Here is a 27,397-nt window from a genome sequence, read left to right on the forward strand (position 1 = left end):
CACAGTCTCCAGACAGGCTTTGTTCCAGTAGAATGGAGAACTGTAACAGTCATCCTTCTGCACAAGGGGACACCATCAACTGACCCATAATTCTGACTAGCCCCATATGCAAAGCTATGGAAATGATAATCATGGACCTAATTAACAATGAGAAATGAAATCTCCAGACTCTAGACCCCACTCAGTTCAGCTTCATCAAAGGCATATCCTGCCTACTCAATCTGTTGGACTTTTTTTGAGAAGGTCTCCAAGGCCATTCTACCTTGACCTAGCCAAGGCATTTGACACAATACCCCAGTCACTTATTATAGATAAGCTTACAAAATTGGGCATAAACCTCTACATCACCAGATAGATAGCCAATAGGCTCATAGATAGGACATGTTATTAGAGTGGGGGAATCCACATCCAGCATGATGACAGTCATCAGTGGCATACCACAGGGCTCATTGCTGGGCCCCTCCTGTTTAGGATATACTTTTCAGATGTCAAGGTAAATGTAGATGGCCTTTGACTTGACCAGGTTTGCTGATGACTGCAAGTTGTGGGCAATCACCGACTCCCCAAATGATGTTGATATCCTACAGAAAGGTCTGACACAGACTAGTGACTGGTGTCAGAACCATGGCCTCAAACTAAATGCAAAGAAGTGCATAATAATACTCTTTGGGAAATTAAATACCCCTGCAAATTACAACATTGATAGGACCCTGCTAAGAGTGGACCCAGTGCTGGTAAATCTGGGTACTTAGATAGACAGTAATCTGAACTTTGACCACCATGTCCGCGGTGATGAGGAAATCCTTCTGTGTGAGTCTGCTTACAAATATGGGCATGGCTTCCAAATCTAATGATGACACAGTGCCACTCTACTCAGTCCTCATTAGACCGACAATCAAGTACAATGTACCCTTTGGCATGTACCGCACCAGGCACCTTCAACAGATGGAGCATACTTAGAGGTTCCTCACTAAAATGTATAGGGTATAACCAGCATGTCATATGAGGCCAATTAAAAGCACTGTCAATGTATTCATTTTCCTACCGATTTCTGAGAGGTGATATGTGCATGGCAGTCTCTGACCCAGCTCTGATGGAAATTTTGCATATTCAGAAAACTAACTGAACAAGAGTTCCCACTCTAAAGATCTAAACCTGATTTCTGACATGAATAGAGTATGCTGGAGAGACAGATATGTGTCCCCAATATTGTTTGTCCTCTGGAACACGCTTGCTATTCCTGTGAAGTAGAGTCCTTCTCTGACCATCTTCAAGTGCAATCTGGACAAATGGATGGGAAATTGCAAATTCAGTCCTACTGTGATGCCTATGTCCCTTATGGACAGAGGCAATCTGCAAAAATTGTCAAAACCCTGTTTACTGACCCTTGTTACCTTTCCTTTAGGGATAGAAAACTATGTCAAATCTAGATAAAAATGTCTAGGCTTGTAAGGACTCTTGAGCCATTAGCCTAGTAATCTTCTGTGAACCTATGAACCTATAAGATAAGTCCAGATTTGGAGGTTCCCTATGTCCTGATTGATTAGTTCCATGATAAGTCTTTCCATGGCTTTGCATATGAGGCTGGTCAGAATTATGGGTCTGTAATTACCTGAGTTTGTGGAAGTTCCTCCTCGTGCAGGGGAATGACTGCAGCTGTTTTCCATTCACTTGGTGCAACATTTGTATGGAAGCTGAGATCAGCTGTTGTTGTTAAGGCTGTGGCTTAATCATGCTTCAGGCTATTTAAGATGCATCCAGAGATATTGTCAGGACCCACTGATGCAGTATTTTTATCTTCTGATAGCACTTTTAGTACTTGGTCTTGTGTAATAGCTGGAGGCGACCCAGTTTCAGGTGTATCTTGAGGAACAAATGGGGGGAAGAGGGGGGTGTTAGAGCAAATTTATCAGCCAGTAGATTCACTATAGCTTCAGCCTCAGTGCAGATCACATATGCTTTTGTGATTACAAACATAACTAAGAAAAGGCCTTGTTATTGCCTTTGTCTTGGGTAGCTGTTTTATTCTCAAACTCGGCACTGGTGGATTTTATTAAGATCCTTAGCACAATTGACCCGATGGTTGCAGTGAGACATATAGTTGAGAAGAAGCTAGAGATGAGGAAAAAGTCCATCTGGGCATTCCTAGACTTGTAGAAAGCATGTGGCAAGGTCCCAAGAAAGCTGATTTGGGCAGTACTGTGGTGGTTCAAAGTCCCAGAAACATTAGTAGAACTAGTGCAAGCTATGCACAAGGACCCAATGACTCAAGTACGAACAGCGTTTGGTCTCACAGAGGTGTTCCAAGTAGGAGTGGGTGTGACCAGTTTTCAGCTCTGAGCCCACTGCTGTTCATACTGTTGATGGACTACACTAGCAAATAGGTCGAAAGAGACAGATCAACAAAGTTGCTGTATGAAGACTATATGGCATTACAGTCAGACTCTGAGCAAGAACTTCAGCAAAGGATAGGGAAATGGAATGCAAAACTGAAGGCACATGAGATGAAGTTAAGCACAGATAAGACAGTGGTAATAACAGTAAACTGGGGAAATCAGAAGAAGCTGAGAACTGAGATAAAAGGGAAGATAGTATAGTAGGTTAATAGCTTCAAGTATATGGGAGGGGTGGTTGAGGTGAAGGGAAGTCTAAATGAAGAGTTCAAAGCTAGAATCAAAGGGGCTGCATCCAAATAGCATAGAGCGTCAGGTATAGTGCATAACAGAAGAATGTAAAGAAGCTGAAAGGTAAGGTGTAAAAAGCAGTGGTGTGACTAGTATTACTGTATGCTACAGAAACCTGGGTAGTAAAGACAGAGCAGATGAGGAAGCTGGAGGTGATGGAGATGAAGTGCCGGAGAAGGGTGGTAGGATGCATGCTGTGGGACAGACGAAGAAATGAGGACATAAGAGCAGATGCCAAAGCAGCTCCAATTGCAAAAAAGATCAACGAAAACAGATTATGGTGGTTTGGGCACGTGCAGGAAAGCAAAAGACAATCTGGTGAAGAAAATTTGGGACACGCAGGATGGAGGTAAGAGGAAATGAGGGCATCCAGCAAAGAGGTGGACGGGTTGTGTGAAGATCTGTGAAAGCTGGGCATGAATGTCAAAGAAGGCAGGAGTGTGGCATAGAATCAAGAGAGATTGTTAAAGTTGACATGACACCTCGACCCCATGTAGATGGTGATGAAGTGCTCTAACATTCTAAATTACTCTTCTTACTATTGGTCGAATTTCTTTTCCTTTTGTTATAAAGCTTATTGACATTATGGTTATAATGTGTGGGTTTGTTTCTAGAGTTTGCATTGTCCTTGCTCCTATGGAGTACAGCTGCATCTGTGCAGCTGTTTACATGCTGTATAGTGTGGTTAGTGTGTTTTAGATTATGTAGTCCCCTTACTTGAGATGGTCTGATTGCTTGCTTTAGTTGTTTCAAGAAATATGGCAGTTGTTTCTTGAATGGTCTGTGTCCATCATTAAACACTTGCAAATTATGGCTTATATAGTTTTTGTAACAGGTTAAAAGTTTATCATATTTGAATGTAAGAATATCTCCTATGTTTGTAAACAAATCCTCTAACACAAACACGTAGACAATTAACTATATATATATATATATATATATATAAATATATATATATATATATATATATATATATATATATATATATATATATATATATTATCCTGAAGTGAGGCTGCATACAGCTCTGTGTTGTACACTATAGTATTCTTTACAAAGAGAAGTTGTACCCTAAGCGTTCAAAAATGAAATAAGGGTGTGTAACCAGACACATAACATCTTCAGTTGTATTTTCACGTATAGAAGACAAAGCTCCATCTTATATCCCGGGCACTAAATATTCCCCTAGTCCTGTATGTTTTGTTAAGCAGTTATTTTCATTGCACTAAAACAGTGTTTATACTATGATTCTGAATATTTGGTTTTGAACTACATCATTACCAAGCAGCTGAATGTACCCCAAACCATATTAAAAGACAACTCCATACCTCTCAACTGTCCAAATTTTCTCAGAATGTCCAGATTTTTGCCTCATATTTTTGGTCCCTTTCTCCAAAAATTGTGGTTTTCTGATAAATCGTTGGCAAATCATTCAAGACTGAAGTCAGAAAATAGTGACAGACATTTGAGTTTTAGACTTCATATCTTTTGTAAAATACATGCTAATGTAAAACCTGTTATTCTATCAGCTTTCTAAGTTTGTAAGAGAAAGATTAAACATTTGTCCCTATTTTGGGGCCTTTGTCCCACATTTTTATGGCTTTGTCCAGATTTCATGCTCTAAGAGGTTGAAAGATATGCTGATAACATAATATTGTTTGAATGAGTAATAACCTTGTTTCAAACTGCCATGAACTAGTGGGAATATTTGTATCAGTCTTCTTCTGCCATGGTACTAAGTAATTCATATACTAGTACAAAGATGTGGATTTTAAAATATAAAATAAGAGTACAATGATATTTCACTTTTTTTGTCTTTTGCAGATAATTATTTAATTTAAAGCACTTTATAGCATAAGGTGTCAGGCTGTCAGTCAATGAATCATTTATTTGCAAAATGAGTAGTATTACTTAAAAATGGGTTTATATCAGATGATCGAAAGCTGAGAATATCAAAGCTCCAAACCTCGAACTGAAAACCTTGAAACTGGAAAACATCTAACGTGAAAAAAAAAAAAACAGTACCCACACAAAACAACACAAAAATCGCTCTATGCAGGGGGGCAAGCACCCCTGTACCCCCCACACCCCCCGCTACTTAAATATACCAACTCCGAGATCACACTACAGTGCAGTAAAGGGAAATCTTCCCTTCCTGCACTCTATGGCAATCTCCGCTTTACGCTTTGATGTTTTCCGGTTTCGAGGTTTACAGTTCGAGGTTTGGAGCTTCGATATTCCCAGCTTTCGATCATCTGATATAAACCCCTAAAAAATAAGTGGTCTAGTGTGTATGTGTGTGTTAATATATATTTAATGAGCAAAAGATAATACTGTAATGCGTATTCACATATCTCAATGTTAAAGGAAGACTGGTACAACAACTCTTGTGACTAAGACCTCACAGCTCCAGGGTTCTGTTTTGGCCCACAGTCACAGCCAGTATGGATTCTGAATGTTTTCTCCATGTCTGCATGAGTTTTCTCTGGATATTCTGTTTTATTTCCACCTCATCCCATCAACAATCTATTCCACTGGCTACTCTAAAACTGTATGCATATATTACATTCACATTTCCTCTGGCAGACTAGGCTGACACCAAAAAGGATCTGAGATTGACTGGTTCACTTACAGGAGGGTTCAATGTCTTACACGGGGTCATGCAAAGTATTATTAGTCCACAGTCCATGCAGCAAAAGATTCATAGAAATGAATTGCGCTACTAGAGTACAGTTTTCTTAATTGCCCATGGTTAGTCTACCGCAATGAAGGTCTGTACACAAGGGGCTCTGGAGTAGGCAGTCCCATCACATTATGCAGTACTATGTATCCTCCATGACAAGTCAATAGTTAAGATGGTTGCTCCATTTCATTTTCATGTTTAAATTTTTAACAGTTATAATTACTACCCACTCTGTGTATTCAGTTGTGTACTATGGATATATACTGCAAGCTTCAGGAGGATAAATTGGGCATAGATGAATGTATCTTAGGAAAGGGGGGTTAATGTTGTGAGAAGGTGGTAACATGATATACAAGTGAGAAATGTCTAGTTTCTCTCAGTGGGAGAGGACTCTAAGGAGTGTTCTAGACTCTGGAAATTAAATATATAATTGCAAAAAATACTTGCTACACCATTATATGTAACAAAACAGACTTTTACTTTATTACCAGAAATCAAGATGCTCTTTTGCATCACTATAATTGTTTATGCTGCTTTATCCCATATTATAGTGCTTTGATTTGCATATATGCTTTATGCAGTCATGGGAGAAAGCTGAAATATGTTGCTGCATACCATTCTCACTAGTTGTCATAGAGGTAATTTTGTATAACTGAGCTATGATGGCTAGTGACAGAGAATACTATGTGGATGCAGTTGTGTCATAATGTTCTATAATGTTCTGCCTTCATGGCTGAGTGTGAGTTAAAACCACTTACTGCTCTGTCGCTATGTCTATGGGGTATAGATAATTATAATGCATGCAAACTAGGAAATCCAGTTGTTTAGCTACGCCTTTTGTCAAGAAACTCTAGTCATCACTGGTGTGGGATGGCTATATAAGAGTACACAGTTATTTGCAATTATTTATAATTTTTAAAACACAACTACACAATTGAGTATGTAACAGACAAGCAAATATTGCAGAGGTTTGGTCTGCTGTTTACTGTCCTGGACAAATCTATGACAGTTCTACTTCTTTAATACATGGGATGTTGGATTTCCATATCTTTTTTTTTCCCCTTCACATTATATGGCACAGTTCAGTCATTTCAGAATTGTGGACATTGCCAGAGGACATCTGATATATATCTATTGCATACTTGGAATTATAAAGATATGAGTAGGGCATGAGAGCGTGGCTGTATTCCAGGCGTCTAATGCAGCTTTATGGATTATGTATGGCATGGTATGTGGGTTTTATAGCTTACCAGACCTAAACAGCTGAATGTCATGATTATCATTAGAACACTATATTAAAATAAAAAAAAGAATTAAAATCTTTGTCATAATGGAAAAATCATTCCCAGCAGCATAGCTTGATTCCTGTAAATTTTCCAATCTTTGGCACATGAAATCATGGCCTCACATCCACAAAACCACACTTTATAAAAAGGAAATCAGCATGCTACAAGTAGATGAAAGATTACAAAATGAGTTGTTTTAAACTGAAAGATTAAACTTCATGTACAATTTACATCAACATTTTTATAAAGTTGCCAAACCTCTGCATGATGCAAAAAAAAAAAAAAAAAAACAAAAAGCAATAGACACTATTTGGAACATGATCTTATGGTGCAAGTAACTTACAGTAGGAACACTTTGTATTGTTTGTTCCAACCAGGGCAACAGTTTTAATCTTTCCAGTTCGGTTGCAGAACTCAAAATGCTTTGGTAATTTTCTTTTACACAAGAAGTTAGATATAGTTCAGCTTACTGTGCAGTTCAGTGCAGACGTATGCAGCTGAGTGCTTTTCATCTAAGTGGGTTGCCTTTCAGTGATGACATTAAAACACATTCAGTGGCACCTATTAAGCATTTTAAGTAAAATGAAAGAATATAAGACAATTTTGCCAAAATGATAGACTTTTGACCGTGTTGTATATAATACTTAACTTCCTAAAAAAATGTTCAAAATTCTGCTAAAAGATGTATGTTGGTGCTCACGTGATTAATATTTGTCATTGTCATTTCAGGATTTTTTTTTTACGAGTCAACCACTGTTTCTAAAGTGCTGTTGTTATATACCAAGTTTTACGTTTTATTCTGTTTGGTGTTTAGATCTCCTCTTGTTTGTAACTTAAGACAGCATGAATGCCCAAGGAAACAATCAATGTTAAGTAATTGTTTAATACATCCTGACATCTCAAGAGTCCATCGGAAGTAAAATTAGAAGGGAGCTAAATATAATGAATTGCTAAGGAATATATTATGCTTTTTGCAAATTGTATCCAGCTGGTATACTGATGTAAAGCTGCAATACAGAATATGGATTTATTTAATGCTGAGGAGAGACAATGCTGGAGCTCACTGCCACAGCATACATTATTTAACGAGGGGGTAAACAATACACAAAGCAACTGTGACGCATTCCTGTCTGGAAACGTGTAACATGACTGATTACTGTATATCAATGCATCAGACTATGGTCTTTGTTGCACACCATGGTTTTCCAAAAGGCTAAAACTGTTGTTTCTCATGTATATATCTTAAATAAATGCAATTTTTTTATGTCAGATAATCGGCCATTTTTAGATACATGTGATTACTCATAATGGGTTGTTTAGAGTAATTTATTTAGTTAGCACCTATATGGTATGGAATGTCACACCTCTAATGGATAACACATATCCTTGCATTCCACAGCATTTTCTGAAAAATCAACTTAAATTGCATAAGATAAATAAATGTGAATATTTTTTGAACAATAAAAGCTATTACAGTTAACCAGCATCCGTAGCCTTCATGATAGGATTAGAGAGCATGTCTATAGCATTAGGAAGGGTATTACTACTAATGCCCTTTCCAAACAAATTATGGCACTTGGGGAATTGCATCGTTTTGTCTTCAGAGTTATAGATTTAGTTTTGCACAATATACGCATGGGCAACATTTGCAATCATACTGAGTTTAAGGAAAATAATTGGATGATACTTTTTAGAGCTGATAGAGGCCATGGTCTTAATGAACGTGCTTCCTTTAAACCTCTTTTGAAGAAACGGAGGTTATTCAGATGAAATATGTTATTAAACATTTTAATATTTTTAGTATAATATGTTCTTTTATATTTTTAGTATAATATGCTTAGAATGAATCATATGAGTTTTTTAGAGATTTCTTATTGTATGTTTTTATGTGGTTTTCCTTTAAGTTGATTTGGTTAATTAATTAGTTGTGAATAGTTATTGGTTCATTTGAATTCATTAATTGTATATATATATATATATATATATATATATATATATATATATATATATATATATATATATATTTTAATTTTTGGTTTATGATTTATGAAGGTCTGAGGAAGCATTTTTATGTGAAAGTGCTTACCGTGGTTTATGAATTAAAACTTTTTATTCAGTTTATGCTGCCGTGTTCGTTCTTTCAGTATTTTGTTTGTTTTGCTAACTAATACTGTACCCTATACTATTTATTTGATTTGACTTGTTCTCAGAATGGGGAGAGAGGGAATTTATTCTTATCTCCCTTTTTAAAACTCTAAAACTCTAAAAACATAAGGTATGTTTCTGCGAGGGGGGGCAGAAAGAAGTGCAAAACATGAAAAATGATTTTTTTTACCGGTTGCCTGAGAGTGCTGGTTGCTTGAGTTCCAGTTAACTGAGATTTTACTGTAAAACTGTAAAAATATCAATTGTATCATTATAATGAATCATTATACTGAGCATATGCCTACATAGACTTCCCATGAATACTATAATATATTATAATGCACACAAAGTCAGAATTATATTTTTTGCTAAACTTTCACAAACAATTTGTCATATCTTGGAAAATGTACACCATAGACATATAGTGTTAGAATACTTTTGTTAACCAGGTATAAGCTTTAACATGGCAGCAAGAAATGACTCTCTGAGTGCATGTTTATTTAGATATTTAAAGAAATATGAAAACATATGCTTGCTATATAATCAGCAATATAAATAACACTAAATGTATCTCAAAATGTGCAACTTACATTGCAAATAGCAGCAATAGTTTTCTTCAATAAATTCTGCATCTACAGTTTTACCTGATGCCATGCAATAGTTTGCAAGTTACTTGTTTATTAAAGTATTAAGCACATATGGAAATATTGCTTATTCTCATAATTATTAGCAAACGGGTAGTATTATCTCCAATACAGTGTGATATGAATGGACATTGACATTAAATTTGATTGTTTCTCACCATGGCGTCTCATGCCATATCCCTCAATAGCCTGTGGGTGTCACTGTTATGAAAATAAGAGCATACATATTAAAATATGAACAATAAGTGGCAAACACTGATTAATTTCTCTACTGCAGGACATCCTAAATTAACAATCATAGTGTTATTTTGTTAATTATTCCTTGTCCTTTCGAATGATGCATGTCATTAGTTGGTAGGTTGCATAGCTAAAAGGTCTGGATGCCATAAGAAGCTATGGGTGTTATCCAGAAGTATATAGAAAAAGCGCTATAGCCTTGAAATAGTTATATTACTTTTGTTTTAGATACTGTTCAGGTGTAATTTACTATAAACCCTATTATATACCCTGCAGTTGATGTTAATATGATGCACAGCTCCTAGTGTAATGTCTTCTCTGATAAGGTCAGACCACAAAATGGTCTCCTTTGAAGTAAAAATAAAACCTGGAACCCCAGCTAACCCTGGAATATTCAAGAACAGTGACAATCATCTAGAGCCAAGGTATACACAGCTGAGCGGCTAGCCCTGCTATGGTAGGTCTTCCTTACTCTACATTCACACATATGATCAATTTAGAGTGTCTGATACATCTACTGCATGTCTTTGTAATGTGGGAGGAAACCAAACCACCTTGGGAAAACCCACACAAACACAGGAAAGGTATGCAGATTCCGCACAGAAGGCATCTTAGCTGAGAATCAAACCATTGGGCCTCTTGCTGTGAGCTACAATGTTAGACACTATGCCATTCTGCCACCAGCAAAATAACAAGTTCCCATAAACCTTAAGAACACTGCTACCTACATGAAGCTGTTCATATAAACCCTACGAATGAATGTTGTAGTTTTGTAGAGGCTATTGTACCCACCAGGAAGGAGTACAGAACTAACTCAAGAAACAAACCAACCTGGTAGAATAGGCTGTATGACAGAAGGAAGAAAATCACAGCAAACATTACAAGGTGCAGTACCCAGCAGGATAAAAGCACTCACATCAAACTAAACAAACAATTCAGAGGACAAATAAAGTCTACCAAAGAGAAATGTAAGTTAAATTTGGCTTCCAGGCCAAGAACAACCATAAGGCATTCTTTAGCTATGTCTGCAACCTGAAAGGCAATGCACAATTGTGTGCAGATCTCATTCCTAAAGGAGCCAACTATACTGAGCTAGAAGATATAGCAAACCTACTGGCCTGCAAATTCAGCTCCAACTTTACCCATCTCTCCCCCCTCAACCTCCCTTCAGGAAATACCATCAAATATATCTCCCCCTGCTATCAATAGGGAACAGGTCCTTAATGCTATGTCTAAAGACAAGAGCACTGTACCTATGGGCCCAGACAATATCCCAGGATGCCTTCTAAATAGTATGAAACATGACCTCTGAGGCCCCTCTGGAATTATTATTTAACTGTAGCCTCCAAATAGACTTCATGCCACATGAATGGAAAACAGCAGCAGTCAGCCCTCTGCACAAAGGCTGGGCATCTACAGACCCAGGGAACTACAGATCTATAAGTCTCACTACTCTCATATGCAAAGCCATGGAAAAAGTTACCATGGAAATGATCAATAATGACATAGAATTAGACACTGAACCCAACTCAATTTGGTTTCATCAAGGGCAGGTCATGCCTACTCAACCTGAAGAACTTTTTTGAGAAGGTCAGCAAAGCAATGGATGAGGTCAAAATGGTTCACACTGTCTACATTTATCTGTCCAAGGCATTCAACACAATATCCCACTTGGGCATTGTTGACAAACTCAAGAGATTAGGTCTAAGCTGGCTAACAGATAGGACCCAGGAAGTTAGAACTAGGCAGTCCACCTCTACAAGAGGCCAATCACAAACAAAGTCCCTCAGGGATCAGTTCTGAGACTGTATTCAGCATTCATCAGACTTATTATTGACTACAATGCCCACTTTGATATGTACCTAACCAAGCATATCCTACAATTTGAATGTCCACAGAGGTTCCTCACTAAAAAAATACATGACATAAGTAACGAGTCTTATCCAGATTGCCTCAAGGCTCTGTCCCTGTATTCTGTCTCCTACAGGCTGTTGAGGGGAGATATCTATGCCAGGCATACAAGGCTTTGTCAGACCCTACCTTGTTAGATCTCCTGCATATCTGCAAAACAAACAGCACCAGAATTACCATTTCTAAAGACTTAAACCTTGACTGTGATATAAATAGGACTTGCTGAAGAGACAGGTATGTATCCCAAAGGCAGATGCTTCTCTGGAAGTCTCCCTACCCATGTGAAATAAAGTTCCTTGCTAACCCAGTTCAAGTGTAACTTGGACAATTGGATGGGGAATAGGAAAATCATCCCTAGTTTGGCACCTATGTCTCTAATGGACACAGGCAGCCTGTAAATGTTTCATCTCCCAGGCTCCTGCATGTAAATGTTTCATCTCCCAAGCTCTTGCTTATCCTTATCAAGGGCACCAGAAGTTGCCAGGAATTTGGGATGGATGGCTAGATTTAAAAAGGCTTTGTGGTCATTACATATGAATTGGATTAGGGAGGAATTCTGCTTCACATGGATAGGGAGCCTGTTCCAGAGACGGGCTAGTCTTCATCCATAAATCATCAGGGTCTGTTTATTAGTTTCCCCTAAAATGTTTGGCAGTTTCCTGTACAGATGCAGACACCCTGAACTGACATTTTTTCCTGTGAAAGCAACCTTGAAGTTTCACTAGTACCTAGCTGCATACAGGGCAACTAGTTTGCAGTAACGAGCACTGCCCTCAGAGATGCAAACCACATACTCCTGACATTACTTTATTTCCTCACTGCAATCCTCTAATCAATAAAAAAGGACTTCTTGCCATGGATATGAACGTTCCCACTGTTTCCATTACCAGCTTGGAGGATACAAGCATCCTGGGGCAATATAGAAATTGTCTCATATTTAATGACAACCAGCTAATTCCCAAACAAACTGATATGGTATGTGACAGTTTATTTACACAATGTCACTGGAGGCAAGGCTTTCACATAAAAGCACTCCTAATGTTAGTCAAGTTGCCATTAGTACATATGCTGCACCCATCACACACAATAAAAAGCAGACAAATAGATCAACATATGTTGATGCACTTAAATGTAACCTTCCTAAACCACAAAGATATCCTAGATGAATTACACATAACAAATACCCTCAGCAGCCCAGAATGCACTCTTTCAAAATAACACCCACATTACACATAAAGCCACATGTCAAGGAGCCTCCGCCTCTAAGCGCATAATGCAAGCCACCACACAATCCAACATTCTGGTCATTGGAGACTCTATTGTGAGACAACTAATGTCTCTTTCTCCAGGCTGAATAAATCACTGTTAATTTTTTTTAGTAGCCAGGATCCACCATATTATCCATTCATTCAGATCATTGGACCACAAGAACCAGTATGACTCATTCATAGCCCATGTAGATGTAAATGACATGAGACATACTGCCTTAGACTATATAAAGAGAGGGAGACAACATGGAGCTCTCAGAATATGTGTCCTAGGCTAGTACGAGCCTAGCATTTTACCTTTTCTAAAGATGATGCCATAATATGAACAAAATATGACTGACTTTAATAATTGGCTTATTCTAATGGGATGCAATAGTTGTCAGCACGGAAGAGATGGTCAACAGACCATGCTGCTTTGCCAGTGATGGTCTGCTCCTCTCCCATCTAGGTTTTTGAATATGAGGTAGAACATTGTTCTACCCCCATAATGTCTTTTTTAGGCATTGCCAAACTGAACGTACTTCCAACATAGCAAATTAAAACCGAGAAAATCTAAAGGTGTTATTGCTTAGTGTTAGGAGTGCAAACAATAAACTCCATACCCTAAAAGCTCTAGTCACCCTAGAGAAAGCTACTACACCAATGGGGACTAAAGGTGCATCAAAAATGAATATACCACAAGGCTGGTCAATCAGGACAATGGACATGAGCCTCTCCATGTTGAAATCCGCATAGGTAAAATCCCATACCATTTCCTTGCTAGCTATAGGCCCCCCTCTATGACTCACACAATCCATAACATGCATTTAAGCTTATTGAAAACACTCACCATCCAACCCAATACCATATTTATGGGTGACTTTAATTATCCCACTATTAACTGGAAATGATCTATGATGCCAAATGTGCAGGCACAGAAATTCCTGGATTTTGTAAATGCAAACTCCCTGGACTGATTGTCAATACACCAACCAGGGGTGCAAACATACTGGATCTAGTCCTGACTAATATGAGAGAGTTGTGCACACCCCATAATGTAAAGTCTTCTCTAGTAAGGTCAGACCACAAAACAGTCTTCTCGGAAGTAAAATTAAAACCCAGAACCCCAGCTAACCCTAGAATATTCAGGGACAACTCTAAGGTCAACTTCCTACTATAAGGTGAAAACTTGGCAAGATTACAAGCCCCCATAAACCCTGAGAACTCTACTGCCTAAGCAGAATTGTTAATAGCATGTTAATAGCTGCATAGAGGGAGTTATACCCACCAGGAAGAAGTACAGAACTAACACAAAAAAAACAAGCCACCTTGAGAATCACAACATTAATATGCTGTTTAAAAGATGGGACACAGTACAAAGGACTAGACTAAACAAAGCCACTTTAGCTAGCAGATCTAGGATACTCTCTCTCTCTCTCTCTGTCTCTCTGATACCATCCCTGTAGGAGGAATAAAGATGCCTTGTTGAAGTTTCAAGTAGTTTATTCAATTAAGTAGGTAGATGGACGAGTGTTCAAGATGGAGCATTGAGGACCTGTTCCATATTGATAGTAGGAGGAGTTAAATTTGATGGTATTTCCTGAGGTGAAGTTGAGGGGAAGAGATGAGTAAAGTTAGAGTTGAATTTGTCTGCCCATAGTTTTGCTATATATTCTAGCCTTTTTAATTTCTCCACATTTTTTGGGTTTCTAATACCATGATGGGAATGGATCCCATTCCTAAGTGAAATTATGATTAAAGTTATTTCAGTCTCTGATGTTAGCCAGAAGTACTCTTCGCAGCACCTTCAATGTGCCCAGTAATGACTCGTTTGGCAATTCATACAGAGTTACATGTATCAATAACATATCTAAGTACGATTATAATTTTTTTTATAAGACCTGTTGCTCCTACTACTATTGCAACTGTCTGGGTATCCTTCTTCCACACTGCCCTCTTTTCTGCTTAGAAATCCTGGCATTTTATGACTTTGTGTCTCTCTGTGCATAACATACTGTAGTCAATTGGTGTAGCAATTTCCATGATCACTGCTACTTTAGTTTTCTTTTAATTGACTACTATATCTGGTTTTCTCATAGGTTCATAGGGTCATAGGTGTTTACTAGACTAACAAAAACAAGGGTCTTTTTAAGCCTAATCATGCATCCCAAATCTCTGACAAGTTCTGATACCTTCATAAGTGTAAGCATGGGCCTGGGAGAGGAACCATTTATGGGTTACCAGTTTGCATCAGAGACATAGCTGCCAAACCAGGGATGAATTTCTGGTTTCCCAACCAGTTGTCCAAGTTGCATTTGAATTGGAGTAGGGAGAAACTCTGTTTCACATGGATAGGGAGCCTGTTCCATACACAGGGTAGTCTCTGGGATACATACCTATCTCTCCAGCAGGTCCTATTTATATCACAGGTAAGGTTTAAGTCTTTAGAATGGGTAATTCTGGTACTGTTTGTTTTGTGGATATGCAGGAGGTCCATCAGAGTGGGGTCTGATAATGCCCTGTATGCCAGGCATAGATCTCCCCTCAAAAGCCTGTAGGATACAGAATATGGGGCTAGAGCCTGGAGGCGGTCTGCATAGGACATATTACATATGGCCTGTATTCTTTTAGTGAGAAACCTCTGTAGACATTCCAGTTGTTGGATGTGCCTGGTTAGGCACATACCAAAGGGTGCATTGTACTCAATGATAGGTCTGATGAATACCGAATACAGTGGAACAATTACTTCCTTGGACTTAGATGCCATAATTTTTTTATAAGTTGCACAACATAAAATGATTTCCTCACCACTGCAGATATATGATGATCAAAGGCTATATTACTATCTATGTGTGTCTCTAAGTCCCTGACTACCCGATCAACTCTAAGGGGTATGTTGTCAATGTGATAGTTACCAAGGGTGGATGACTTCCCAAAGGATACTATTATGCATTTTTTTGGCATTTAGTTTTAGTCCATGACTCTGACACCAGTTGTTCATCTGTCAGCCCCTCCTGTTAAACATTTGTATCAGTGTGAGATTCAATGACAGCTCCTAATTTGCAACCATCTTCAAATTTAGTCAGCCCGAGACTGCTGACATTGGCCTTGACTCTGAGAAGTAAATGCCAAAAAGGAGCAGTCCAAGGATTGATCCTTAAGGGACTCCACTTGTGATTGGCCTCTTTGTAGAGGTGGGCTCCCAATTCTAACTTCCTGAGTCTTGTCTGTGAGCCAGTTGGCAATCCACCGGGTGACATACGGGTTTGTCAACAATCTCCGAGTGGGGTATTGTGTCAAATGCCTTGGCCAGATCAAGGTAGGCAGTGTGAATGATTTTGTATCTATTTTTTTGAAACGTTGGTAATGGGTGATCCAATGTGATATAAACTTCATTGTTTTCTATTTTGCTTTGTGGTTCATGTTTGCAGTGCTTTTCAGCTACTTCATTATTATAATATTTGCACAATTCCTAAAGCAACAGTCTTGCCACATTATTATGCCTTTCAGTATATCACTTCTTTATCAATATATATTCAGTATATAAACTTCTGCCATTAGTATATCACAACCAGCAAGAAGATGTGCAACTGTTTCCAGTTCTGTTTTACAAAACCTACATTTGTCTATTTCTCCCACATCCACCAGATTGAGCGCTTTCATCTGCCCTGAGCAGATTTCATCAGAATACTTAATAATCAGTGCCAAACATTTTTATACTATTCTTAAATTACATAATTATTCAATAAAAATTAATCAATTAAAAATGATACAATTAGTCTCAAAAAATTACCTAAAATATTTAACCCTTTTGTAACTTCCTATACTTCTTTCTAAGGTTAATGTTAAAGTGCTACTGTGCATATTAATACATAGATATTCTAACAGGAATAAAACAATTATATACCTTATGCAGTGTGTTTTTAATATAAATAAAAATGAAAATAAAAATAAAAATAAAAATAAAAATAAAAATAGACATGACCATAGTCAAAATTCAATTAAAATAGTCAACCCAAATAATGTTCCTTGTTTGTTAACCTGGTTCATGTTTTTGAAAAAGTGCTCATGTTGATTTATGCTTAAAATTACTAATAAAAGAATAACTAAATATTTATTTATTTAAATGTGTAAATCTATTGTATTGTATTGTATTGTATTGTAAACCAATGTGTACATAGTCCCCTATCCTGGCCTGCTAATATTAACCTTTCGTCTTTTGGTTTAAATTCACCTATCCTTAACCATTCCTTCATTCAGTTCTGACCAATATGAGATTGTTCCAAGAGTTTTCTATACTTGCAACTATATTTATGCATTTTCCACATTTCTTGCCCTCTCATCTGATTCTTCTCCTTATATTCTTTCTTTTGTTTTTTGGCACATTCAGTTGCTGCCTGATTTTATTCCCATTCCCACTTGATGCCAATATGCTTCTGCTAAACTAAGCAGACAGGTCATCTTAGACTTGTTCTCTTCATGTTTCAAAATTTTCACTACATTTGGGTCCTGCAAGGTTAGCAGATATGTATGCAGTCCTATGATTGCAGATCTTTACATGTAATCAGTTTTGAGGATGCCCATATCTCCTTTAGAATGGAGAATATATAGTGTTAGTATGCACTAATTTTTATATATGATAAGAATGAAGCATCCTTCTTGTTTTCCTGTACAACCTATCCAACACCTTTTGAGGCCAGTCAATCACTCCAAAACTTTAAGTTAGGAGAGAAAGAACAAATTAGTTTATAGCTTGGACTTTGTTCCTAGATGTCAATGTTGTTTCCAGTATTAATTTAAGTCTTCTAAACTATTCCTAAATTTTATTTGCATTTGTTCATGTTTTATTGTTGAACCTTCATCAGTTCCCAGATAGTTATATACTCCCTCTTGCTGAAGATCTTTTATGCCACATTCCTATCCCAAACTGATGTTTTCTTGGTGCTGCAGCTTTCCTGCTTTAAAGGTTGCTTTTGCACATTTATTTATTTATTTTATTTTACATTTGTTTACCAGGATAGTCCAACTGGACACGTCCATTTACACCGGAGGCCCGGGGAGAAAAGCTCCATATTCAGTACAGAAAAAAATAAATAGTTGAACAAACTGATAACAATATGATCATTTATTTATTTATTTCATTTATTTAACATTTGTTGACTGGGAATGTCTGACTAGGTTCCACAGAGCCTGTTTTCAGTGGAGGCCCGGGGAGAAATGCTCCAGATGCATGTCTTTGGAATGTGGGAGGAAACCGGAGTACGCGGTGGAAACCCACGTGAACACAGGGAGAACATGCAAACTCCACACAGAAGGCACCCCAGCTGAGAATCAAACTGGAGAACCTCTTGCTGTGAGGCGACAATGTTAACCACTGCACCACTGTGCCGCCCGGCACCCCCGGGCGCTCGGGTATCATCTATACAGAAGCAAAAAAATGACAATAGATAAAAATACTTTTGATACAAAAACAAAATTTGACACTAGATAAAAAATACAACTTTCGATACAGAAACAGAAATTGACACTAGATAAGCATTATAACTGACTATAGAGACAGACAGAGACTACTTATAGAGATTAATTAGTGTTAGTTTACCATGAGCTAGTATAACTATTAGAAATTTGAGCAGAAAATATAATTCCTGATACTGTAGAAAACTTACAGTAGGTATAATTGGATATGAAACTATCTGGGGTGGCAGAAAGAGTGAAGATTAGATAATGCATGGACAAAGCCAGGAATTCATTAAGTGTTATTTAAGTGAGTTTTTGAACAGTGTAATAGTGGAGGCAGAAGATAAAGCAGGGGGAAGGTTATTCCAGGATTTAGCTACATCATGGGAGAATAGTGCTTTACCTGCAGTGTTGTTAGCCTTAGAGATACAAAGGAGTGATTTGTCAGTGGAGCAAAGGGGACAATTTGATTTGTAGTACGTGAGTAGGTGACTTAGTGCTAGGGTTCTATCAGGATGTCTCACAATATTGTAGGCAATGATTAGTTGATGGTAATTGAGTAGTTGGGGAATTCTAGCCATTGTAGTTCCTTTAGAGCCTGACAGTGATGGGTTCTGAATGTGCAGTTATTAGCGAACTTGACAATTTTGTTGTAACATGTCACAAATCTAGCAAGATCGTGTTTTCTGATATGGGTAAGGATTGGTGCCGCATACATTAGAGTGGACAATAGATGGGTTTGGGCTAGAGAGATTCTCGCTTGTTTTGAGAGAAAGTTTTTGTGTCTGTATAGTGTTCCCATTTTTTATGGACTTTTGAGATGGTTTGTGAAATGTGGACATCAAACTGTAGGTTTTTATCAATTTCTACACCCAGGAGTTTGGTGTGTTCAGAGGGGGTGATGATAGTACCATTTTTGGAAGTGATTGAGAAGGATAGAGAGGTAGGAATATATTTGTTGGGGGTGAAAATAACCAATTTAGTCTTTTTGGGATTTAGGATAAGTTGGATCTGAGTAATCCAACTTTCCACTAAGCTAAAAGAATCCTGAGTGAGTTGTTTTAACATGATAAGTGGCAGTACAGAGCAGATATGAATCAAATCGTCTGCATACTGTATGAGTATAGCAGGGTGGGTGGAGGTATGAAGATTGTTAGTGAAAATCGAGAAAAGAAGATGACCTAATGTAGAGCCTTGTGGTCACCAAATGACATTCTTATATCATCTGAAAAAGTTTTGACCACTTGCAGTTGTGCTTTCAGTTCCTCATTTGATGAATTATACAGTTTTAAATCATCTACAAAAAAAAGATGAGAAGTCTTTACACTTAAGGATTAAGGGTAAGACAAAAGAGCAGCAATGACAGAGAGGCACCCTGGGATAACCTCCTTTAAATTTGTATCCTTGGAATAATAATTTGTCCTTTATCATGGCTTACCTACAGTGTGATTTGTCACTGTTTCATGATCACCATAATATAGTCAAAAAGTGTAGGGTGTATCTTATACATTTTAAGCACTCTTTTCTGCATGGATGCTTTTTTTTGTAATTTACCCATGCCATAATTAGATTCTTCCGCTTTTTACAGGTCTCCATTATGACTTTATTTAACATCAAATGATCCTTTGTTCCATATGACTTCATTTTATTACCCTTTTGTTGTTTGCCATGATTGAGTTTTCATTTTAAATGACAATGACTATAAACACTATTGGCATCAATTATAGTGTATAGTATATACTTTATTGGAAGGCAAGTTATTGGTCTATAGTTTTTTAGGATAGCTTGCATGTTCGCTCTTAAGTTGGAGTATAGTTTTTTCTGTTGTTAACCAGGCTGGTGTCTGTTTGGGGTGCACATATAAATATTTCTTACTCATGGATAAATCTTCATGTAAAGATGTCAATACTTTTAGACAGAAGTTAGGTACTGCATCTAGGCTTGGCGGTTTTCCAGTTAGGAACTTTTCTTAACTTTGTTTTGCTATCTCTAGCCATTACTTCATCCCATTTTATATACTGTACATTTGAACTTCTTATTCAGTCGTTTACTTCTTCTATCCATTTAGCATCTTTGTTATGTTCCATATGATCTTCATAGATATTTCTCCAAAATGTATCTATTTTTTCTTCTTTGCTGGTGTTTCAAATTCTTTTGCCTTGTTTCCCAATTCTCTATAAAACTTTTTTGGGTCATCAATAAATTGCTTATTTTGCACGTTTCCTTTATATTTGTCTGCATGTCTTCTAAGTTTTTCTGCCTGTGTTGATATTTTTAATTTATTATTTGTGATAGTGCATGACAGATCCTTATCTGTTCTGATGCCACACATTGCTTTTTTCACATCTATCTTTCTGAGTACTTTTGTTGTTTTGTTCCCTCTTCTATATTCTTCCAGCAGTGACACTTCTTGTCTTAATTGCTTTATAGTTTCCTCTGTTTGATAATTCCATGATGGCATTCAATTTCTCCCCTTCCTTTCCCTTACTACCCTCTGTTTTTGTGGTAAGACTTTATCTGTTATTAATTTAGCTGCACAGTAATATATCCTATTTATGCCTGTTAGATCTATGAATCTCTATGAACAGTCCTAATTACTGTGTTCATTTGTTTTACCAAACTTCTAACTTGTTGGGTTTTATTGACTTTCTGTAGTCTATTTCTTTCATTGATCTTACTATGTCTATCCATCTCTATTAAATCAAACAACTCTTCACTTAGATCATTTTCTTCTAAAGTGAGGGCTCAATTCTTTGTTCTCCATTTCCTGTGGGCATTCTATAGAAAATTCCAGACCATATTCCTGTGCCAAATTCTCTTCAGTTTCATCTTGTGTCTTCTGTTGCTCTTTCATATGGGAACTCACTTACCTATCACTCCACGACATTGACTGCATCAGATTTGTCACAGTTTCTTGTTCCTTTTCTTGCTGTGCAACTCAAACTGAACATTTGTACTGGTTTCCTACGGAAGGATCCCAAGTATCTTCATATGGTACTGAGCAGAAGTTTTCCACTCCACTGGTTTCTCCCTAATTTGGGGGTCCATTGCTCTGCCTGCTGTGATGTTATCAGAGTTACATTTTCTACACTAAATACTTCACTTTGTAGGTATTTCTATTTCTTTAACTTCTCCATTGCTAATCCTCTTTTCTACTTTTCTTTCTTTGTTTTCCTAATTTTTGTATTGTAAAATTTTCCATATCTGGATGCCTTTGCCTGTATGGCTCAGTATAGGTGGCTCCATTAACAATGAGATCTGCACATAATTGTGTATTGCTTTTGAGGTTGCAGACATAGATAAAGAATGCATTCTGATTGTTCTTGGACTGAAAATACAAAAACAGACCCTGAAAACTCCAGATCCATAAGTCTCACTAGTCTCATGTGCAAAGCCATTGAAGGAATTATCATGGAAATGATCAATAATGACATAGGAAACCTCCAAACACTGGACCCAACACAGTTTAGTTTCATCAAGGGCAGGTCATGTCTACTCTACTGGGTGAACTTCTTTGGGAAGGTCACCAAAGCAATAAAATGGCTCACGCTACCTACTTTGACCTAGCTAAGGCATTTGACATAATGCACCACTTAGGCATTGTTGGCAGATTCAAGAGGTTAGGTATGAACCCTTATGTCACCCAGCAGATAGTCTGTTCAAAGACAGGATCCAGGAAGTTAGAACTGGAGATTCTACCTCTACAAAGAGGCCAGTGTAAAAGCTGAGTCCCTCAGGGATTGGTCCTGGGACTGCCTCTTTTTGGCATTTACTTCTCTGAAGTCAAGACCAATTTCAAAGGCTTTTGACTGACTAAATTTGCAGTTGAATAAAAATTAGGAGAAGTCTTAGAACCACTACTGACACCAATGTTCTGTAAGAAGGGTTGACACAAACAAAAAACTTGTGTCAGAGCCATGGACTAAAACCAAATGCCAAGAAATGCATAAAAGTATCCCTCAGGAAGTCATTCACCTCTGGTAATTGTTATATTAATAACACACCCCTAAGAGCAAGTCAAGTAGTCTGGGGAACTAGGGACATGCATAGGCAAGAATCTAGCATTTGACCATCATGTGTCTTCAGTAGTGAGGAAATAATTTTATGTTGTGCAACTTACAAAACAAGGTATGGCATCTAGTTTCATGGAGATGATTTTCCACCTAATTCAGCATTTATCAGATCTGTCATTGAGTACAACGCCCCCTTTGGTATGCACCGATCCAGGCATATCCAACAATTAGAATGTCCACAGAGGTTCATCACTAAAAGAACACAGGGTGTAAGTAACATGTCCTATGTAGAGTGTGTGCTTTGATAATAACAGCCCTGAAGTGGAATACAAGCGAGAATGTACTCAGCATTGTTAAGAAGAGAGGAAGGGGGCTTGGCACATTAAGAATAAAGTAATAAATCATTGAGAAGCATTAGGAAGGGGAAATCAGCAAAAGCCAACAAGATGCTTGGCTGCATAATGACATGCACTGACTCCAGAAACAGATGGCTGTGCCCAGCTGGACATCCCTGGTCCACAAACGTAAAGTAATTAGATAAATAGATATCCCTTTACTGAGCACTAATAAGGACTCATCTGGAATACTGTCCCTAGTTTGGCAAACCATTTAAATAGAAAGAGGTGCTCGTTCACACACATCTTATGATAAGGTCCAAAAGAAAGTGACAGCGATTGTTAAGGGTTTGGTAGGGGTGCCATGCAAGCACTAAGTGGTCATCATAGGTGTAAGACAGCGACAATGATTGTTAAATGCTTGCTAGGGGTGCCATGCAATGACTGACTTAGCTGTCTTAGATGGTATTCTTGAAACCAGATGTCTTTCCAGGCTTGTTAGTTGTTGCGAAATGGGACTATCTATCCTGAGGTTCCTAACATCACCAATGTGCTCCATAATGCGTATTTTTACCTGTCGTTTTGTTTGACCAATATAATATTTAGGTGGAACACATCCACAACCCACTATATAAACAACTCCACAGGCTTTACAATCAAATCTATCTGTGGCATTAAATTTAATGCCATTAATAAAACTACCTGAAAGATTTTTAACCCTAGGGCAAATTTTACACCTACCACAAACTAACATACCATTACCTTCATTCAAGTGTTTCACATTATATTTTAAACTCAAAAGTTCTTTTAAATTAGAAAATCTACCATAAAAGAAACAGACACTTTTAGAAAAAAGGTGTCCTATTTCATCATTATCACAAACAATAGGCCACAGGATAGATAGTCCCATTTCGGAACATTTTAATAGAGTTCATAATGGTAGTGTTGACTCTGTTTTTTAGTGTTCTTGCAAAACCAAGTGTTATAGGTTCTGGGAGCTATTCACAAAAACTATTAAATTTAGAAAGCAGATTTATTCTGAATTTTGGTACTCTTATGCCCAAGGGTCTGAATTTAGAAATGAATATTACGTTATAAATTATAAAATTATTTAATAAAGTTGTTCAATTTATTGTATTTATAACTTTAGCAGCTTATTCTGTATTTTCTGAATGAGAAATATTTTCAATTTTGACTAAATTGCTTTTGTATTAACTTAATTGTATAATTAATTGTATAATTATCCAAGTTAGCAGATGTATAAAAAGATGCAGCATTTTGTCTTTCATTATTCCTATGAAGGCTTTGTATAGCCAAGGTACCAGAAGACAATAAATCTTTTTGCTGCATACTGGCTCCTGCTTTGGTGTTCTATAATCTATCTCTTAAAACCCTGCTGCCTCATGGTTTTGGCATCTTTCCAGGCTTGTTAGTTGTTGCTGAAGCACCTACCAAGGGGAGAAAACGGTGAGAGGAGAAAGGAGCCACTTTTCAGATTTTAAGTATTTTCTTCTGCCTTTTTTTGTTAAGAATTACTGTTTTGCCGCCTACTTTTCGGCATTTTCCAGCTTGCTAATGTTTATATCTGTATTAGAAAGAGTATTTAGAACACATCTAGAGCCTGTTTACTGCATTTCCTGTGTTGCACTTAATTTATAATCGTTTTTTTCTCTTAAAACTGTATTTTACCTAACTTTGGCATCGCACTCAAGTGTGGGGTCATTTGTTGCACTGTTGTGATTATTTTGCTACTTGTGTATCTCTGCTTCCTTTAAACTAAAACAAAAAAGAAAAAAAAAAAATCTTGCTTTTTTCCCACTTTCTGAAATTTAAGAAAGTTCAGTTACAGATTTGCTGTTCTGAACTGTTTGTAAGTTTCTTGGAGGCCAGTGCTTGCTTGGACTAAAGGGAAGTCTCTGTGTTCACCAGTGGCAGTCGTTAACACTGAACAGCCTGTCTGTCCCTGTAGGAGTGGTTACTGCCTAGAAGCTGTAGTTTTATTGGACATTTTGGGTCAATTCTAAACTCCTTGATCTCTATCTCTTAAAACCCTGCTGCCTCGCGGTTTTGGCGTCTTTCCAGGCTTGTTAGTTGTTGCTGAAGCACCTACCAAGGGGAGAAAATGCTGAGAGGAGAAAGGAGCCACTTTTGAGATTTTAAGTATTTTATTCTGCTTTTTTGTTAAGAATTACTGCTTTTCCACTTACTTTCGGCATTTTCCAGCTTGCTAAAGTTTATATCTGTATTAGAAACAGTATTTAGAACACATCTAGAGCTTGTTTTCTGCATTTCCTGTGTTGCACTTAATTTAAAATCATTTTTTTTCTCTTAAAACTGCATTTTACCTGACTTTGGCCTAGCACTCAAGTGTGGGGTCATTTATTGCACTGTTGTGATTATCTTGCTACTTGTGTATCTCTGCTACCTTTAAACTAAAACAAAAAAGAAAAAAAAACAAAAAAATTTTGCTTTTTTCCCACTTTCTGAAATTTAAGAAAGTTCAGTTACAGATTTGCTGTTCTGAACTGTTTGTAAGTTTCTTGGAGGCCAGTGCTTGCTTGGACTAAAGGGAAGTCTCTGTGTTCACCAGTGGCAGTGGTTAACACTGAACAGCCTGCTGACCCTGTAGGAGTGGTTACTGCCTAGAAGCTGTAGTTTTATTGGCCATTTTGGGTCAACTGTAAACTCCTTGAACTCTATCTCTTACAACCCTACAACCCTTTTTTAGCGTGGCCTTGTGCTCAGAGCAGCATTGGGCAGCACTGCTTAAACAAGCTTAAACTATTCCCGGCACCACAAAGTCTAATTTTCTCTTTTTCCCTTAGAACTGCTCTAAATCTCAAATTTAGCACTCTATTCTCATTCTAAAGCCCTGCACTTGCTCATATAAGTAATCTCATAGGTAAACACAAACTAAAGCACTACATCCTCTTATACTCCTTCAAAGCAGTTGCTCCCTATTGTTTCTTTCTGATCAGTCAATAAGTAGTTCCCTATATTATTCAGGCATGTCCAAACGTCAAGTTTCGAGTTTTCTCTCCAGTCCAGCTGGTGAATCTGGGAATCTTCAGGCAATGTTATAACTGCCTTATGTATACAGACCACCCTCTCCTCCTCCCAACAAGCTCAAATATATGTGAGAGATGCAACTATATAGCCAAACTGGAGGACAAGCTCTCTCAACTCAGTACAGCACAGCCTGTCAGGAGGAGAAGGTAACCACACACACACCACAAATCCAGTCTCACATAGACCTATTGCATCAGCAAACCAAACACATAATCACACAAAAACATACTCGGAGGCTGTAAATAAATATCTGCCTAAGCAGCAGAGACCTCCAAAGCAGACATCCATGCAACACCTACCACGAAACAATATCCACGTAGCACACAGCTCACAAAGTCAATGTGCCACACAGTCACAGCCCTTAAGGCTAAACAACACACCTCATACACTTTAATAGGTGAATCTATTGTCAGACACACTGACGTCCCACTCACCAGGCTGAACAAGTAGAAGGTCACTGTAAGCTGCCTGTTGGGTGCCAGGATCTGCCGCATAACACAAGCACTCGGATCACTCCAAAGCAAGTACAAGTATGACTCCGTCATTGTCCATGCTGGTGTGAATGACCTGAGATGTACCTCCCTGGACTACATGAAAAAAGACGTACAGGAGCTCTTTAATAATGTAGCCCAGGCCGGTATGACCCTGACCTTGAGTAGCATCTTACCCTCACCAAGAATGATGCCACAGTATAAAGACAAAATGATCAATTTTAACAATTGGCTAAAGTATTGGTGTCTTTCAAAGGGGATCCAGTGTCTGTCAGCCTGGGATGACATGCTCGACAAGCCACGTTGCTTCGCTAGGGACAGCTTGCACCTGTCACCTGTCACCCCTGGGTTTTTGAATACTGGCTAAGGCTCTTGCCTCCCCCATAGTGCCTTTTTTAGGCAAGGCTCAAAAGACAAACCCACCCCCATAGACAACACAAAGAAAAAAATCTAAGGGTAATGCTGCTCAACGCCAGAAGTCTAAACCTCAAGATGCACGCACTCAAGACTCTCCTCAGTATGGAGAATACCGATATCTGTACAGTAACAGAAACCTGGTTTAAGGCTCCTGAGAGCACCCCAGCACTACCAGGCTATACTTCACACCATGCTTTCCGGCCCCAAAACTCAGACCGAACCACAAAAGGAGGGGGAGTATCCATATTTATCAAAGATACCCACACCTGCAGGCTAGTGGCACTGCACAAAGCTTCAGAGACCATCCATGTGCAACTAACAGTGGGCAAAACTGCCTTTCAGTTTGTAGCCTGCTACAGACCACCATCCCAAACACAGGAACTTCACTCGGCTTTCCTGAGAACACTGGAGAATATGAAGGTCTCTCCAAACACTATTATATTGGGTGACTTAAACTACCCAAACATCGATTGGGAAAACTACTCAAGCCCAAACACTCTCGCCCAATGGTTCGTAGAATTTATAAACTCAAATGTTATGGAACAACTTGTCACCACTCCCACAAGAGGGGAAAACATACTGGATCTGGTCATCACCAACATGGGGTCTCTATGTTCCACACCAGAGGTATACCCCTCATTGGTAAGATCAGACCATAAACAAATCTCACTGGACATCCATATTCCATCCCCATCCCTAGCCAAAGAAACCATGGTGAAGAACTTCTCAAAAGCAAACTTCACACTTCTCAAAACTGAGGTGGAATCCTTCAAAGCCC

Source organism: Protopterus annectens, chromosome 3.part1 (genome assembly GCF_019279795.1).
Source record: "Protopterus annectens isolate FY-2018-M chromosome 3.part1, PAN1.0, whole genome shotgun sequence".
NCBI classification, from domain to species: Eukaryota; Metazoa; Chordata; order Ceratodontiformes; family Protopteridae; genus Protopterus; species Protopterus annectens.